Here is an 18392-nt window from a genome sequence, read left to right as displayed (position 1 = left end):
AAAATAGCACCAAGCCTTTGGGATATGCAGATGGCCCAGGAGAATTGTACAAGTCATCTCTTTGCTTTTGCCCTCCATAGAAGGGAAGGGAATTATGGGTGGTGTAGTAGTGTGGGGAGAAATCTGAATTTTTGAGAGAGAGGAACTACTTGAATCTGCTGTTTATTCCATGTGTCCTTGGATACAACACTAGACCTCAGTGTCCTCATCTGCAAAATGAGGCTGATAGGCAAGACAGCTAATCTATATCTATGATCCCATGACCTTAATTTTAAATCCATGATCCTTTGAATCAATTTTTAGGAACATCAATGTTCATTTTTTTGGTAGCCTCCAAATGGACCCTTCTATGTCAAGTTCACTTCCTCCATTCAAAGGTCACACTGGAAAATATCTATTTAAGTCTAACCTTCAAGTAACTTGAAACTTTTGAACCCAGAAAAAGCAGGCAATCAAACCAGGACCACCAGTGGGGAGAACAGGCAGATGCTTTCTTTCTGGGGGAAGGCAGAGACCCAGAGATTCTGCTTCCCATGGTTGGAGACCCCTAAGATGTTGGTGGGAAGATGCTATACCACCAGGACCTTGGGCAAATTACTTCCTTAGTCTAAGCCTGCAGGTTCTTCCTTCATACAATAGGAATCAGGCCATCTGGTACCTACCTATTTTATCTCAGAATTCATAATAGCTATGTGCCAGTGATACTTGTTTCTTCACACTTGGAATCCAAGGAGATTACTGGGTGGGTGGAATTAGTTCCCTTTTAGCCAACAGCTTTGGGGGAGGGAGATGAAAGAGGACTTAAAGTTGCTCCCCCCCAAAAAAAAACCCTTCAAAATATCACATCAGAGCTAGAAGGGACCTCAGAGGTCAGTTAGCCCAAACTCCCCATTTTGCAGATAGAAAAAATATATCCTAGTGGATAAAGCACTGGCCCTGGAGTCAGGAGTACCTGGGTTCAAATCCAGTCTCAGACACTTAATAATTACCTAGCTGTGTGGCCTTGGGCAAGCCACTTAATCCCATTTGCCTTGCAAAAACCTAAATAAAATAAAATAAAATAAAAAGTATATCCAAGGGTTGTTCAATGTTACACAGGCAGTCAATAAATGAGGTGGGATTTGAAGTCTCATCCTCTGACTCTGAAGTCAATTATCTCTCCTTTGTAGCATGTTTCAGAACCTTCATTTTATAAGAAAAGAAACTGGGGGCTTAAGATGGGAAAGAATTCAGCCTGAAATCACAGAGAAAGACTTATATAGCCCTTATTGAACTGAGACTGAGCTGATGTGGGATAATTGGTAGCCAAATCTCAAGAGTTTACTATGAGGCCAGCATCCTTATTTTACAGAAAGGGAGACAAAGGTGCAGGGTTCTTGGCAGAACAGGGAATAGAAAGGACCATGACCCTTTCAGAGCAGCAGCCCCCAGCCTCCTGACTAGGACAAGCAGTGAGCAGGGTCCACAGAGAGGGCAGATGCTATTCATAGTCCCATGTCAAGCTCATCACTCCACTTCCCTTGGCAGGAAAGTTTGAGAAACTACCAGGGGCAATCACTTTAAGGAACAAAAGGCTCCCAGGAACAGGAGAAGTAGAGGAAAGGATGATTCTTCAGCAAGGACTCAGGGTCTGACACCCTCTTCTATTTCATTCCTTCTGAAGTTCCTTCTCCAAAATCCTTCCAACAAAATAACCAGTGTTGCAAAGCAGTCCCTAGCTTGTAGACTTCAGGAAATATGTCCCCCTTCCACCAAATCACCTAGTTAGTGCTGTGAATAGAATGCTGGAAGTCAAAAAAACCTGAATTCAAATCCTCTCATACACTTACTGGCTGTGTGATCCTAGTCAATCATTTAATTGCTCTCTGCCTCAGTTTCCTCATCTATAAAATAGAGCTAATAGTAGCACCTATATCTCTAAGGGTTGTTGTGAGGAAAAATGAAATAAGACTTGAAAAGCACTTCAGCAAACTTTAAAGCTCTATGTAAATGCTAGCCCTTATTATTATTATTATTATTATTATTATTATTATTAGTAGTAGTAGTAGTAGTAGTAGTAGTAGTAGTAGTAGTAGTAGTAGTAGTAAGATAAAGCTCTTCTCCTGACTCTTAAAGCAGAAAGAGTAGCCATTCTAAAGTCAAAGATTAACGATTCAAATCTTTTCTCTTAGTCCTTGGGTTACTCCAAGCAAGTTATTTCTCCTTTGGCCCTCAGTTTTTTGGTCTGTAAAAATGAGGGAATTGCACTTCATGGTCTCTATGGTCTTTGAGGTCATGTTCAGTTTTAGGTTTAAGAACCTGTGAGCCCACTCCCAGGACTCTAGGATATGGGAGAGTTTGAAAAGTTGGGAGAGGCAAAAATTCTAGAATGAGAAAAGATTCCAAGGAGAAGGGAAGCAAAATCAACCCCCATTCCCCAAAGGATGAACTACCAACCAGGTCTGAGATGTGGTCTCCTTTCTGTGTTTTGAGTGGTCAGTGCTTGAACATCACGGAACCTGTCTGATGGCACCTTAATCAGAATTATGCCTCCTTCCCTGCATCAGGCTTTGCCAGCTAATTGAAACCTCAGCACTCTCTCCTGGCTGAGAAGCTGGAGCTTGGGGTCTGGGCGATCACTGGTAGTTCTTTTAACCTGTACAGATTGTAACTCCTCTCCAATGAGACACAGTTTTCTGGAGTCAACAGAATTAATCAATCTTGTGATAAGCTTCTTGGCATGTACCCACATCTTTCCCTAGACAGGGTCCCACAGTGCAAAGTATTCACAGCTCTGAATGATTTAGCCCTCATATGGCAATGCCTTTGAGACTCTGAGATCATTTTGGTACCATGAGGAAGTTTCAGAGACTTATCTGACAGTGAATCATTCATTTACTTAAGGAAAAGCTCAAAGAGGTCCCAATTCAAATGACCAATTATAAGTAACAATGGTCTCCTGAAGCCAAGGGCAATGTCCCCACTTATTAGTGTGACTCTACTGATTGAAGTAGAGAAATGGGGGGACACTATTGGTAGAATGGAGAAAAGCACACATCATCTTACTTGGGTGCCTAGAACTTGGGGAGGCTGAGGAGAGGTTTGTTGAGTGAGATTAGAAAGTAAATCCCAAAACTCTTTATCTTGGTGTTGATTACTAGGAGTCCAGCATAATGGATAGAGTACTGGACTTGGAGTTGGAAAAAATCTGGTTACAATTACCACCCCAGATTCCTACTAGCTATGTGACTGTGCCCTAGTCACTTCATCTCTCTGGGCCTCCATTTCCTCAACTAGAAATGACAGGGTTGGAGCTAATGGCCTTATAGTTATTCCCAACTTAAATCTATGATCTTATGAATCAGTGGAGAGAGACAATGGAAACAATGAAGGCAATTGCAGTAGTATGGTCTTCTGCCCTTCTCATTCTCAAGGAACCAAAGGTTATGCCCTAATGAGAACTTAATTAGTTTTTAATATCTATAGGAAATCAATAGCAAAAACATCAATTGTAATATCAGTAGAGAAACGGGTGGTGAGAATTAGTATCTCTTATCAAAGTCATTTCATAAGAGTTTCCAAGAAGCATTGAGAGAGTCATTCCTCTGGTATAGTGAACTTGAGGACAAGATAAATCTGGGTTTGAATGAATGAATTTTTCAAAGTATTTATTAAGCACCTTACAACGTGTGAAACTCTGGACTAAGTACTGGGAATAAAAACAGAAAAGTAAGACAATCCCTGCTCTCAAGAAGCTCACATTCTTAGGTTGGAATCTTGGACTTTCTAGCTGTGTGATTACAGATAAGTCATATAAGCTCTTTGGTCCCATCTGCGATGCCTTGCCTCATTCCATTTGCCTTCTCTTCTTTTCTCTATTCAGGGAACCATCTCCTTGATATCTGGCCTGCTTTTCAGTTTGCCTACTTCTATTGTTTCTTCCATTAGAATGTAAACTTCCTGAGGGCAAGACTGTTTTTTTGCTTATATTTGTATTGTCATTATTTAATCACAGAATTTTAAATGCTCAATAAATGGTCTAGCTCCATCTATTTAATTATCTATATCTATCTAATAATCTATCAGTCTCTATGTGCCTAATAATTGATCAGTTTCTACCTGTTCATCTAATTATCTCTTCATGTCTCTCTAATAATCAATGTCTATCTAAGAATCTATTGATCTCTGTCTAGCTAACAATTTATAAGAGTCTATCATCTATCTATCTATCTATCTATCTATCTATCTATCTATCTATCTATCTATCTATCTATCTTCCTTATTTGGGGAAATCCTGACCCTATCTCCACCCCATTCCTCATATTCCTTTAGTTTATTTAGACATTATACAGACATCTATTGGATGATCTGCTCCTAGCATTTATAACTAGAAGGGGCCTGACAACATTCTCATTTTTTAATTATATAAATATTTTGTCTTCCAATTATATACAATGATATTTTCTACCTATCATTTCTGTAAGGTTTTGAATTTTACAATTTCCTCCCCCCCTTCCCCCCCCCCCTAGAAGGCTGTCTGATAACCTTACATTGTTTCCATGCTATGCATTGATCAAAATTGAATGTGCTGGGGCTGCTAGGTGGCATAGTGGATAAAGCACCAGTCCTGGAGTCAGGAGGACCTGAGCTCAAATCTGACCTCAGATATGATTGCCTAGCTGTGTGGCCTTAGGCAAGCAACTTGACCCCATTACCTTGCAAAAAAAACCCTTAAAAATTGAATGTGTTGAGAGGAAAAAAACATATCCTTGGGAAAGAAATATAATATTAGAGATAGCAAAATTATGTAGTACATAAGACAACTTTTTTAAAAAAAATTGAAGGTAATAATCCTTGGTCTTCATTTAAACTCCACAGCTCCTTCTCTGGGTACAGATGGTATTCTCCATCAGAGATTCCCTAAAATTGTCCCTGATTATTGTACTGATGGAATGAGCAAGTCCATTAAGGTTGATCATCATCCCCATGTTGCTGTTAAGGTGTACAATGTTCTTCTGGTTTTGCTCATCTCGTTCAGCCTCAATTCATGCAAGTTTTTCCAAGCTTTTCTGAAATCCCATCCCTCCTAGATTCTTTTTTTTAAGTTTTTTTTTTGCAAGGCAATGGAGTTAAGTGGCTTGCCCAAGGCCACACAGCTAGGTAATTATTAAGTGTCTGAGGATGGATTTGAACTCAGTTACTCCTGACTCCAGGACTGGTGCTCTATCCACTGCACCACCTAGCTGCCCCCCTCCTAGATTCTAACAATAGTGTTCCATCACACACACACACACAGCACAATTTGTTCAGCCATTTCCCCAATTTATGGATATCCCCTCAATTTCCAATTTTTTGCCACTATAAATAGAGCTGCTATGAATATTTTTGTACATGTGGGTTTTTTGTTTTGTTTTGTTTTTTCAGGGTGATGGGGTTAAGTGATTTGCCCAAGATCACACAGCTAGGCAATTATTAATTGTCTGAGGCTGGATTTGAATTCAGGTCCTCCTGACTCTAGGGCTAGTGCTCTATCCACTGAACTACCTAGCTGCCCCTACTTGTGGGGTTTTTACCCTTTTTTCATGATCTCTTCAAGATATAGACCCAGTAATGGTATTACTGGATCAAAGGGTATGCACACTTTTATTGCCCTTTGGTCATAATTCCAAATTGCTCTCTGGAAAGGTTGGATGGGTTTACAGCTCCATCAACAAACATCCTCATTCACAGAGAGGGAAAGTATCAAAAGGTTGTGAAAGGTTGTACATGATAGAGGATCTCTTTGGGTGAAGGCAAAATAGAAAACTGTTTGTAATTAACTATATCGTCTATCCAAATGGCTATCTATCTAACGATAATCAATCAGCTGTTATTTATCAATCACCCACTATGTGTCAGGACTATGATAGGCTCTGGGGTTATAATGATAGACATGAAACAAGCCTGCCTACATGAAACTTAGAGTCTACCAGTAGATACAACATGCACAAATAAACATAATTAAAATAAGTTCAGACATAACATATATATATATATATATACACATACATATATATATACATATATATACCAAATAAATACAAATATATTTTAAGAAGGCACTAGCAGCTAGGTGGAATCAGAATGGAAGACACACAATAAGATTTAGGGGTGCCCTAAAGAGCTAGCTTGCCCCAAAGGGACAAGAATTACCACTGACCTTTTCCCTTCCCATAATGGCCTATGAATATATGAGTGAATTGACACTCCTGTAACTGTAAAGGAGGGAGGTCCTTTTGTGGAAGGTTCAATGATATTTCTAAGGTGAGAGAGAGAGAGAGAGAGAGAGAGAGAAGGTATGCTGGCACAGCTAACTGATACTCCATGCATGCCCACACATGTAATCTTGTTGTGATAGTCACATGAGATAATGTACACAGGACCATAGATCTAGAGATCAGGGCCATCAAATCCAAATCTCTGAGTTTACATATGAAGAAACTGAGACCCAGAGATGAACAGTAACTTGCCCGTGGCAAGTAAACAGCAGAGGTAGCTTAAACTCAAATCCTTTGTCCAGTCAGCCTTCTTTTCCCTACACCTTCAAGTGCCATGCAAATGAGATAAAATTTGTAAAGCATTTAACACAGTATCTGGGACAGAGTAGACATTTAATAAATGTTGATTCCCTTTCTGCCTCCCTCCCACACAAATGCCAGTTTTTATTATAACAATTGGAGCCCTGCGCTATTTTCTTTATGATGACACCTTGGGATTCTTAAATTCTGATGACCAGCCAGGAGAAAAAAGACTGAAAAAAATTAGGCCTTGGAAGGCTTACATGGGGGAAGGATGAAGGCAAAGATTGATAAAGTGTATATGGAACTACTCCATGTCCTTGGCTAAGCAATTAAGAGAATGAAATTCCCTTAGGTATATGGAAAACTTTCCAATGAAGTTGACTTCTGATCCCAAGTCAAATAAATTGAAAATCTTTTCAGAGATTAACTTCTCACAGAAAACTGACAAGGAAACTCCTTAAGGATCAGGCATATTTACCTTTTTTACAAACAAAATAATCTCTAAGGATAGTCAGCAAGATGACCACTATAGGACTATAAACTCAGTAGGTAATCTATAAGAATCTATAGACGGACTGGTGATGAAAATCAAAAGCCTTCCCCATTTGGAGAAGTCCTGACCCTATGGCCACCCAGTTCCTCATATCTTCTTAGACACTATTTTTAGACATTTATTTAGATATTATTTAGACATTATCTCTTTGTTAGATGGCCTGTTCATAGCATTTAGAATTGAAAGGGACTGAGAGTATTTTTATTTTACAGAGGGGGAAGCCTCAAAGAGGTTGTGACAATATTGTACAAGTAATAAAAATAAAGCCAGCTTTCAATACTGGATTTTCCAATGTAGAAATTAACTACAGATTTTGACCCATTCTATATCCAGATTATTCTCTGGAGTTCTTTCAAGTCATACTCTACCAGCCCCCAACCAGATGAGCCTTCTCCTTTCCCTAATCCTTTTCTGCTACTCCTTTTTCTTCTGTCTCCATTTCTTTTCCCTCTCTCCCTTCTTGTATCTTGGGGTCCCATAAACTCTGAGATTTCAGGATTCATTGTTTCTGCGTGGATGCCCAGAACCAAATAATATTCATTAATGGCTCCAACTTGGAAGAAGGGCTCTAAAGGATTACAGGAATCTGTACTTGATCCTGGACTAATTAATATTTTCAATAATGAGTTGGATAAAGGCAGAAATATCATGTCCATCAAATTTACAGGTGACACAAAGCTTGGAGGAACATGTTGGCTGACAGAATCGGAATCTAAAAAGATCTCAACAAGCCATAAAGTGGGGCCAAATAGAATAAAATGAAATTGAATAGAGACAAATTTAAAGGCATGCATTTAGATTGAAATGAAAATGCCTTCTTATTTTCAAGATAGGGAAAAAAGTATGGTTAAATAGTGATTCATCTGGAAAAAACTAGGAATTTCTTGATGTGGATTAATAGTGCAATAAAGAAACCTCAAAACTGATGAGGTCTTAGTCTGAATTGAGAGGCATAGAAAAAAGGGAGTTTTCGGGAAAAGGGAGATGGTAGTCCTATTGTATTATGTACTAGCCAGACAAACTTTGGAATATTATGCTCTATTCTGAGCACCAAATTTTAGGAAAAGTATCGATCAGTTAAAGGATGGCAACCTTAGAATAATGAAGGGCCTCATGCTCATGATACATAAAGGTCATTTGCAGTAATATTTAGCCTAGATAAGCCTCAAGGGGATAGTCTTCCAATGTTTGAAGGGTTGTCATATGAAACCAGGATTAGAATTATTCAGTTTGACCATGGAGGAAAGAATTAGGAACAATGGGTGGAAGTTGCTAAAGGAAGATTTAGGCAATGTCAGGGAAAAACTTCCGAGTACTCAGGGCTGCCCCAAAGGGAATAGACTACCTTGGGAAGGAAGAGTTTTGGCATTATTGTACCTGGTTGGATGTACCTGATGAGGATGTCACAGAGAGGATTTTTCTTCAGGTCCCAGTCAGATTACACAGCCTCAAACACACTCTTCATTTAGAAAGAAATTGTTGAATTGGGTCAACTGCCTCCATGAGTTTCTGGCTGGTTGTTGGCTTCCTGCCTTGGCTGGCACTATTCAGGAGTTTGGGGTCCCTTTCTTCTAATTATAGCATTAGTGGCAGCCTTACCCCCTATAATGTTCTTCTCTAGAGTTTCCCAATAGGACTCTGCTACTTACCAGATAAGTGACCTTGGATAAGTCACTTCTCCTTATTGGTGTCTGAGCATTTTTATTTGTAAAATGAACCATTGGACTAAATCCTGGGTGGGTAGCATAGGTCTGCAGGCCAAATGGAGCACAATTGGCCTAACTTCAGGATACAGTCTGACATTTTTAGCAAAAATATTTTTATTTCACTAGATAACATTAGGTTATCAAAAAGACTGTTATAACAACCTGTATTAAGTTTAAATGATCTTTCTTAATCCTAGCAGATCGGTTAACAGTTGTGTAAAAAAAATGCCACTCATACATGCATATATATATATATATATATATATATATATATATATATATATATATATATATTATGTGGTCCACTACTGAACAATTTGTCTTCCAGTGATGATATATTCTGTGGTTCATTTTCACTCTCTTATATTCAATAAATTATGTTCAAATAAATAAATTAAGTTCAATTAGCAAATGGGGATCACAAATGTTGCAGCTTCTTCTAGTCTAATCCCTTCATTTTACAGAAGAAATAGTCATAGAACTTTCTTGAGGTCACAGGGTTACAGGGACAGTGAAGGTAGGATTCAAACTCAAGTTAACTTCAAATTTAGTGATTTTTTTTTTACAGTGCCACAACTATTCCAATACTCATACAAATCTAACTTTCAGGATTATTGAGAAGAAAGGTCTTTGTGAATCTTTCAGGGATATAGAACTCAGACAATCAATTAGCATTTATAAAATACTTCCTATGTCTTGGACAATGTGCTAAGTGCATACAAAGTAAAAACAAATTCTAAGGTTTGCTGAGTTTGTGGATTTAACCAGGAGGAAGATTCTCAAATGTCTGAATTTTATTGCCTTTTGGTGATAGGTCCTGGTTAATATTGGGGCAGAGGGAAGGAGCAAAAGGTTTGTCCCATTGTCTGGTTGGGAATCCCCAGCCATGACACAGAAGAATCAAAAGTTAAAATGAAGCAGAGATGTGAGAAATCTAGTGCATTATTCAATGGAGCTCCTAGAGAGCAGGGACTGATTTTGCCTTTCTTTGTATCTTTAGCCTTTGGAGCAATGTCTTGCCTATTGTAGGTGCTTGTTGAATATTTGATGGCCTGGAAATTAATATTCTCATCTTCTTTTTAGTCCACAGAAATATCTTATTGGTTTGGTCTACTCTATTCACCCACAACCACACTGAACATGCAATCTGCAAGTTTTTTTGCCCCACATGCATACAAAGGTAGCATGAACTAATGAAGTAATCCTAATAACATCTAGCATTTACATCATACTTCATGGTTTGTAAATCACTTTACTAAGTTGTGATCCTCACAATAATCCTGTGAATGGATGCTATTATTGTGAGATAGCTTACATTGCAAGTTGCTGCCTTAAACATTTAGGCTTGATATCAGTAAAAGACTTCCTAACAAGGAGTTATTTACAAATGGAAAGGGCTACAATGGAAACTAGTGGGCCGACATTTATTAGAACTCTTAAGATAAGTTGGATGGCCCCTTTCTGGGTCTGTTGTATTATTTCTCTGATATGAGTTGGGCATATCTTTGAGATGAGCAAGGACAGGCCACTCTACCCTTTGGACAAAATTGATGACATTGGAAATTGGGAGAGCCTTTTCTGCTATCTTCTTCAAATAGCTCACATTTACAGTTTATTTAAAATAGCCCTCAAAAGAATACTTGTATAGAATTATATTTCTATTTTTTACAAATGAGAAACCTGAGACAGGAAGCTGAAATGAGATTATCTAGTTAATAAATGGAAAAGATAGGACTCTATCTGACTTTGAGTCCATTGCCATTCCTACCACACCAGACTTCCTAGATCAATATGCCCTTCTCTAGTCATAATTCTCCTATATCCTTATTGGAATGTAAGCTCCTTGAAGGACAAAGCTATTTCTCTTTTTTCTAGGACATAGTAAGTGCAAAACTACTGCTTTTCATTGATTTGCTCTTTAATTGAATAACTGTCTGACTCATTCATTCATTCATTCATTCATTCATTCATTTGTTCATATCACACTCATCATCCCAAGGAAAACTTCTCTCACACTGAAAGAGCTAGAGTCTTCCTGGACACCAGCTTTCTCCAAGAAAGGTTTCTAACAGAGAAGATACTAAGAAGGAAAATAAACAAGGAATGGTATTTCTTTCCTACTCTTTTAGGTCTAAGATTCGACCCACTTAAAAGTACTTCGGGAAATCCTAAGGTTGTGATTTCCTCCTTACTGATTCCAAAAATTCTATAAATTTGGCAGCCCTGACTCCTCTAAGAAGTCCTCCATGACTAAGACAATTAACATCAGATTTCTTTTTTCCCTGACCTCTAATAACCACACTTTTCCCATATTAAATTGTAAGCTTCCTTGTGGTGCTTTCGCTGCATTAATCTCAATTATCCAGTCATATACTGTGGGTGCCTTGATGGCAGCTATGACATCAATAAGTTTGAAGGGACTGTGGTGACTTTCTAGTTCACCCCTTTATTTTACAAATGATGAATCTGAGACTCAAGGAGTCTGTGAGTTACAGGATCCCCTCTAAGAAAGGATCCAAAACAAGATCTTCCTGACTCCAAGTTCATAGTTCTCTCATAGGAACATGGATTTAAAGTTGGAAGGAAACCTTAGTGTTCAGTTGGATCAACCCTTACATTATGCAGATTAGGAGAAAAATGGCCAGGAGACTAAAAAAGGAACTTGTCCATGGCAAATAGGTAGTAAGGGGAAAAAATCAGGTTTGAACTTAGGTCATTTGATTCTAAATCCAGCATCCTTTTCATTAAACTGTACTAAATCAAGGACTCACAGGTTTTTAAAAGTTGAATCAAGGGGTAGCTAGGTGGTGCAGTGGATAGAGCACCAGCCCTGGAGTCAGGAGGACCTGAGTTTAAATACAACCTCATTCGCTTAATAATTACCTAGCTGTGTGGCCTTGGGCAAGTCACTTAACCCACCCCATTTGCCTTGCAAAAAAATGAATAAAAAAATCTATTTCCTAGATGGTGTGTGAGTACTGTTTTTAGTCCTTTCTCTCTGTGTGTGTGGGTGTGTACTGTGTCTTTATTCTTTTCTATGTTTTTATGCTTTTCTGTTGTGAAGAATATCTTGGCATATATGAAAACTTCCTTCATTGACTTCTTGTATGTATATGCCCATGAGATCTCTGGATCAATGGGTATGTATTTTAGTAGCTTTAAGGCATTCCAAATTGCTTTCTAGAATGACTGGACCAATTCACAGCTCTACCAACAGGGTATGCTTGTCTTCATATGGATGCTCTAATAATATTTCGAGCCTTTGAGATTCCTGCTAATTTTCAGAGTGTCAGAGGAAATCCGAGACTAACATACATCTCTCTTATTATTAGTTACATGGAGTAATCTTTGCTATTATTTTTAATAGTTTGTAATTCTTTTGAAAACTTTCCATATCTTTTATTAAACTATTTATTGGGGGGAATGACTCATTGTCTTAAATATTTATCTTGATTTTTTTAAATGCATTTGATAATCGAATTTTATTAAGATATTCATTGGGTATTGCAGACACTGCCACTGGAGTCTTGTCTGCTACATATCAATGCCACTGACACTATTTCCACTGTCTCCTCCACTATTGCCCCCACTCCAGCCATTCATGGCCAAGTCCAACCCATAATGTACTCCGACCTCACTATTGATAGATTTGCTTTCCAGCTAGGTGCAGACTCTAATTGAAAGACCATAGTTCTCTGAACACTGAAAAGAATGGATTTGGTAACAAGAGATCTTGATTTTACAGAGTCATTACTGGGTTTATGTGCTAGCATGATGATTTCACACACCATAATGTAACTAGTGACTAGTCTATCTATTGAGAAAAAAAGTGTGGATGAGGCTTCATTCTGAAGTTCACTAGCACTCACATTTTGTCTAGGATACACCCAACTATCAGTTTTCCACAAATAGATAATAGATAATAAAAGTTGTTAATATTGATTAGTTAGATGGAAAGAATGTGATGATCTTTGGCTAGGTGAAAGAAGACATGAATATTATGGAAACCATAGAATATTTTGATCCCAGTATGGCAAGACCAGGGGGAAAAAATAATCATTGCTGTCTTCAGACAATTCTCATAAGTTTTGTTTTTTGAAGTGTTGGTCTTTTTTTTTTTGTTTTTGCAAGGTAGTGGAGTTAAGTGACTTGCCCAGGGTCATACAGCTAGGTAATTATTAAGTGTCTGAGGTTGGATTTGAACTCAGGTCCTCCTGACTCCAGGGCCAGTACTCTATCCTGAAATGTTGGTCTTAAGCACAAAATAATTCCCCTGTAGCTAGGGAGAAAACTTTCCCATTCCCACTCTGGTCTATTGTCAAAACCTGTAATTCTTTGTGTTCTCACTTGTTTCAATTCTCTTTGGATTTCATTTCCCCCTTTCTTCCACATCTCAGAATTAAGATGAGCATTATGAATTTTTTAAAATGAAGTGAACAAAAACAAAAGATAGTCAATGAAAAAAATTTCTTAAACAGGTTTTCCTTTATAGCTTAGCTGCATTGATTTTGTTCATGTAAGAGCATTTCAGCTTTATGTAACAAGGATGATCTGTTTTATCTTTTGAGATCCCTTCTTCCCTCATGTCATTTAGTATTTCCCCATACATAGCTATGATAGGTGGTAATATCCATTTTCTTCTATGTTTAATGATGTGAATTTTTATATTTAGGTCATTTTTTCTTTTAGGGCTTAAAGGAGGTGGAAATGCAATTGTTGCACCATTATGGGATGTGAATGTGATCTTCCCCACAAAGGTTTCATCCTGGTTGAGGTAAGTCAAGGTATAGGTGACCCTAAAGGCATAGGTGCCCCTAATGAAGGGAACTGAGAGAAGAGAGCTCTACCTGTTTGCTTCCTTAATACTTTTTACAGAGTAACCATCCAAACAATTACCTGAATTCTTATGATTTCTTAAAAGAAGCCCTATGTGCTTACTAAAGAAAGAAAAGATTTTGCTGCTCCCTCACTCTTGTACAATGCCAATAGTTTCTTCTTATTAGGAAAATAGAGCCAAATATCTGGGAGTTTTTTGTCATCATACACCTTGGGTCCCTATCACCTTGAAGAATGAGGGAGGGAAGCCCTTAGCAGCCGAGCACCAGTTATCATGATGTTATACAACCCCAGCATGTTGCCAATGTTTTTATATAATCCTCTAGTTCTCCCCATAAAACAGCTCATAACATCCTGGCAAATAGATTTCAATGGAGCTGCATGCTCTTACAGGGATGTGCTGTTCTGCGGTGATGAGTCACATTGATGAAATAGCCAAGATTAAGCTTCGACTCAACTTTTCCCTGTTTCCCCTATCCTCTTTTTCTTTCTCTCCCCCCCCCCCCCCAACCTGGAGGAATAGGACAGAAGAGCCATAAGGCTCATTGCTAAATCACTTCAAAAGGAAAATCACGAGTTGTGTGTATGATGAGAAAGAGCTTATGAAATAAGGATGATGCCCTATGCTCTCTCAAAGAGAATTTTGGAAGACCACATAAAGATTTAAACAGCCCAGCATGCAGGTATGGGGGGTATTTCAGAGATCTGAGTGAAAATCCTGTTCTAAGACTTCTGGGTAAATGAGCCCACCAAGAGTTCCTGCCCTGACTTAACTAGAAACACCAAGGATTCCTGCCCAGCCCTAACCAGGACAGCAGGGGTTCTTAATATTTTTGCTGTGCATCATGGACCACTTTGACAGTCTGGCAAAGCTTATGGACAGTATTTCAGAATAATATTCTTAAATGTATAAAACAAAATACATAGGGATATGAAGGAAACAGCATATTGGAATACAGTTATCAAAATAGTTCGGGTTTTTTTTTTATTTAGTTCATAGATTTTAAGGTAAGAGCCTCTGTTCTGAGGTTTCCAGTACCCTTAGCAGAACCAATAAGGTTTCAAGTCCCTGCCCTCTAGTGGCCCAGTAAAAATTCTGACCCCTTCCCTAATCAGATTCACTAAATGGGTCCATTAAAGGTTCTAGAACTATTTTAACTAGACTCACCCACAGTTCCTGCCTTTCTCTACCTGGACCCATATAAATTCCCATCCAACTGTTACCCAGGGTTACTACCCTGGCCAAACTGAACCCACTGAAGGTTCCTACAGAGGTTTAGTGATTTCCAATAAAGATTTCTCTATAGGTCAAATAAAATCCTTCAAGGGCTTCTGCTTTGACTTAATTAGTCACAGGGTAGGTTTTTGTCTTATCTAAATATATCCAACATGAGTTCTTGCCTTGGCCTTCCTAGACCCTTTAATACAGGAGCTCTAGACCTTAAAGGAATTATAAAGAGATTTCATAGGATCCATGGAATTAAAAAAAAACCTGAGAATTTTTTCTTTAGAACTAATTTCTTTATATTTTTATATATTTTATTTTATACAGTTAAAGATATTATTCTGAGAAGGGGTCCCTAGACTCCACCAATCAGCCAAATGAGTTCATGAAACAAAGAGGGTTAAAAATCCTGCCCTAAGTGGTCCTGCTCTCCCCTTCAGAAGGAAATGCAATATATGTAGATGGTAGATTCAAAATCTGATTTCTCCACAAGAGTGTATGACCTTGAGCAAACAACTTCATCTTTGTGGGCCTTTGTTTTCTGATCTGCAAAAGGGGGGGGGGGTTGAACTAGATAGCCTCTGAGTTCTCTTCCAGCTGTAAGAATAGGATCCTCTATTTCCTGGGCTCCAACAGAGAAAGTATCATGGCAAGTTCTAGATTAGAAGTCTCTGCCTCCCCAGGGGGAGCTCTGAGACAGGCTCCCTCCTACATGGCTCTGTTGCTATTACTGCATGGGGGGAAACTTGCAGGTAGCAGACTGATTGTGTATAAACAAAAGACAGCCCTTTTCAGTCTTTCCAGAGCTGTCACTACAGAAAACTACTAATAGTACACACACACACACACACACACACACACACACACACACACACACACCACACACACCCCACAACTTTCTTTCTTCTCTGATGCCTCAGTGCATCTCAGAAGCAGTAGCCTAGCCCACCTCCAGCACCAAATCTATGCCAGGGTCCCTTTCCTTTCCTGCAGTACAAAGTGGAGGAAGTTCAGGTTTCCATCATATGGCCTTCCTTAGGTGTGAATTACAGTGACACTAATATAGATTTATCTTCCAGACTGAAGTTCCCCTGACCAATCGATGGAAGAAAGTTCAATGTCATTTTAAAGCCGAGTTTAGAATGGATGTTTCAAGGGCCCTGGAGCTTCAAGCCACTACTACCAAAGTAGCTTCATCTCGGGGCCTGCCTGAAAGTAATAATGTGCCAATCACCCACTCCGAAGCTGTGACTTTCAGTTTGCTCTCCTCATAGTCAACCAGGAGTCGCCAGGCTTCGAGCATTTTTTATTGAAGGTTTTCCCGATATGGCTCACGGAGAGGGCAGTTTGCAAAGGGATGGGGAAGGAGCCTACGGCCATGGAGAGCAGCATTTTCATTTGGGGGGGGGGGGGGAGAATCAAAGTGAATTCGAAGACCAGTTCTAAACCCGGGCAGCCCGAAAAGCGATGGCTGCCTGGCCTCTCCGTTCCGTTGGCGTGGCTCTGAACCGGCTCTCCTTCCCTTTTTGTTTCGCTCCCCCTCTTCCACTTCCCGACTTCATCCTTTCTTTTAAAGGGAGGGAAGAAGAGAGTAACTTGTTTCCCAGCCTTTCGCCTTTCAGCTGCTGACCAGGAAACAGCCCCTTCCTTCCCCAGACAACGTCATTCCCTGCTGGGAAGACTCTAAGGGAACCGTCTCAAAAGTTCAGACAAGATGCCAATTTGGAGTAAGCCCTGTCTCAATATTTATTGAGTAAATCGATGAAGGGTGCACATCCCAAGCAGAGCCCTGACAGGCGCAGAAGCTAGGAAGCCAGGTCCTCCGTCCACCCACACCCCTTCCCAGAGGAGGATTCCCCGGGTTGGGAAGGGCTCCAAAGGCCGAGGGAAGTCTGCTGTTGCTCCCCTCGGACAGAGACCCGACCCCACCAATGCCCTGGGAGCCGCCCCTGGTTCCTCTTCCCCAAGAACACGGGCGGGACAGTGCTCCCGCGCCCCCTCGGGGTGACGGGGGGCTCTCCGCGGGCGCCCAGCCCCCTCCCCGTGCCTCCCTGCCGCCGGCCTCACCATTGAGCTGGTTGTAGACCACCTCCTCCAGGTGGTCGAGGCGTTGCAGGATAGCCTCCCGGTCCAGGATCACCCCCGCCCTGGCGTGCCGGCTGCGCACCCGGCGGTCGGCGCTGCGCACGATCTGCACCAGCTCCTGGGAGCGGTCCTGCAGCCGGCAGTACACGGAGAAGAGGATGATGCCCACGAACACCAGGATGTTCACCGTCAGCAAAGTTTTGATTTTCCTGGCCACCGCCATGAACGCGGCTGGGGCGGGCGGGGGCCGCTTCAGCCGCGGGGCATGCCCGCCCGGCCAGCCGCCCCGGGCACCATGGGCAGGCGCCGGAGCCCGCGCCGCGCCCGCCGCCCGCGGGGGAGCCCGGACGCGCCGGGCCGGGGCCGGGCCGGGAGCTGTCCGCTTCAGCACCGCGGCTCCGCGCCGCTCCGGCCCCCGCCTCTGGCCCTCGGCCGCGGGCGGCGCCGCTACAGCCGCCGGGCCGCCCGGCCGCCGCTGCCCGGCCCCGAGCTCAGGGCGCGGGGCGCAGCGCGGGGCGCAGCCGGCATCCTCCGGAGGGGCGCAGCCTAGCCCGCAGCCCCGGGGAGAGCAGGACCACCGGGGCGGGGGCCCGAGGCCGGGCAGCGGGGCGCGGGGCGGGCCCGGGGCCACTGGGCTGCGCGGAAGCCTCCGGGGCCGGGCGGGCCGGGGCCGGGGCCGGGGCCGAAGGGAGAGCAGCGAGGGCGAGGCGGCGGGCTGGCCGGCTCCGCGCGCTCTCAGCCTCTGCCGGCTCCAGCCCGCCCCACGGCCACGGCGCCGATGCGGAGTGACGCGGCAGCTCGGCACTCATCAGCATGCACACGGCGGAGCCCCTCGGCCTCGGCCTCCTCCCAGTCCCCGCCCCTCCCCGGCCCGGCCCGGCCCTGCCCGCGGGGTTCCCGGGGGCAGCCGGGCCGCCGGGCGGGCCTGGGCGGGGGGCGAGGCCGGCCCCAGCCCGGTGCAGCGAGTTCCCGCCGCTCTGCTGCCCGTGGACGGTGCGGGCTGGACACGCTCAGCCGGGCTTCTGAAGCCAAAGGCATCTAAGGACGTGGGAAACACCCTCCCGGGCAGCCAGCCCTCGGTCCTGCCCGTCCTGCCTCCAGCACCCGGAGAGCTCCAGGTGAGGGGCACGTCTGGCCTGCCCTGAGGCTCAAGGGACAAAAGGGAAGAGGCGAGACCAGTCTGTGCCAGGGCCTTTCGCGACCCTAGCCCCCTTGCCTCCTCCCCTTCAGCGTGGTTGCAGCCCCGTCTGTGGGGTGTATGCGAGTCTGTGGGGGACTTAGGTAGTCACATGCTTCTGTCCGGCCCCTCAACCCCCTGTCCCATCCCTCACTTGCCTGGGACGTCTTTGAATAATCCCGAGAGAAAGATACCCCCTCGAGAGGTACCTCTATGTGCGACCTTATTCTGGGGAGAGGAGGAGTGAGATGGAGTCCGGCAGGGACCTGCC

This window comes from Macrotis lagotis, chromosome X (assembly GCF_037893015.1).
Source record: "Macrotis lagotis isolate mMagLag1 chromosome X, bilby.v1.9.chrom.fasta, whole genome shotgun sequence".
Lineage (NCBI taxonomy): Eukaryota > Metazoa > Chordata > Mammalia > Peramelemorphia > Peramelidae > Macrotis > Macrotis lagotis.
The sequence above is the reverse complement of the archived record's forward strand: the minus strand, read 5'-3'. Positions refer to the sequence as shown.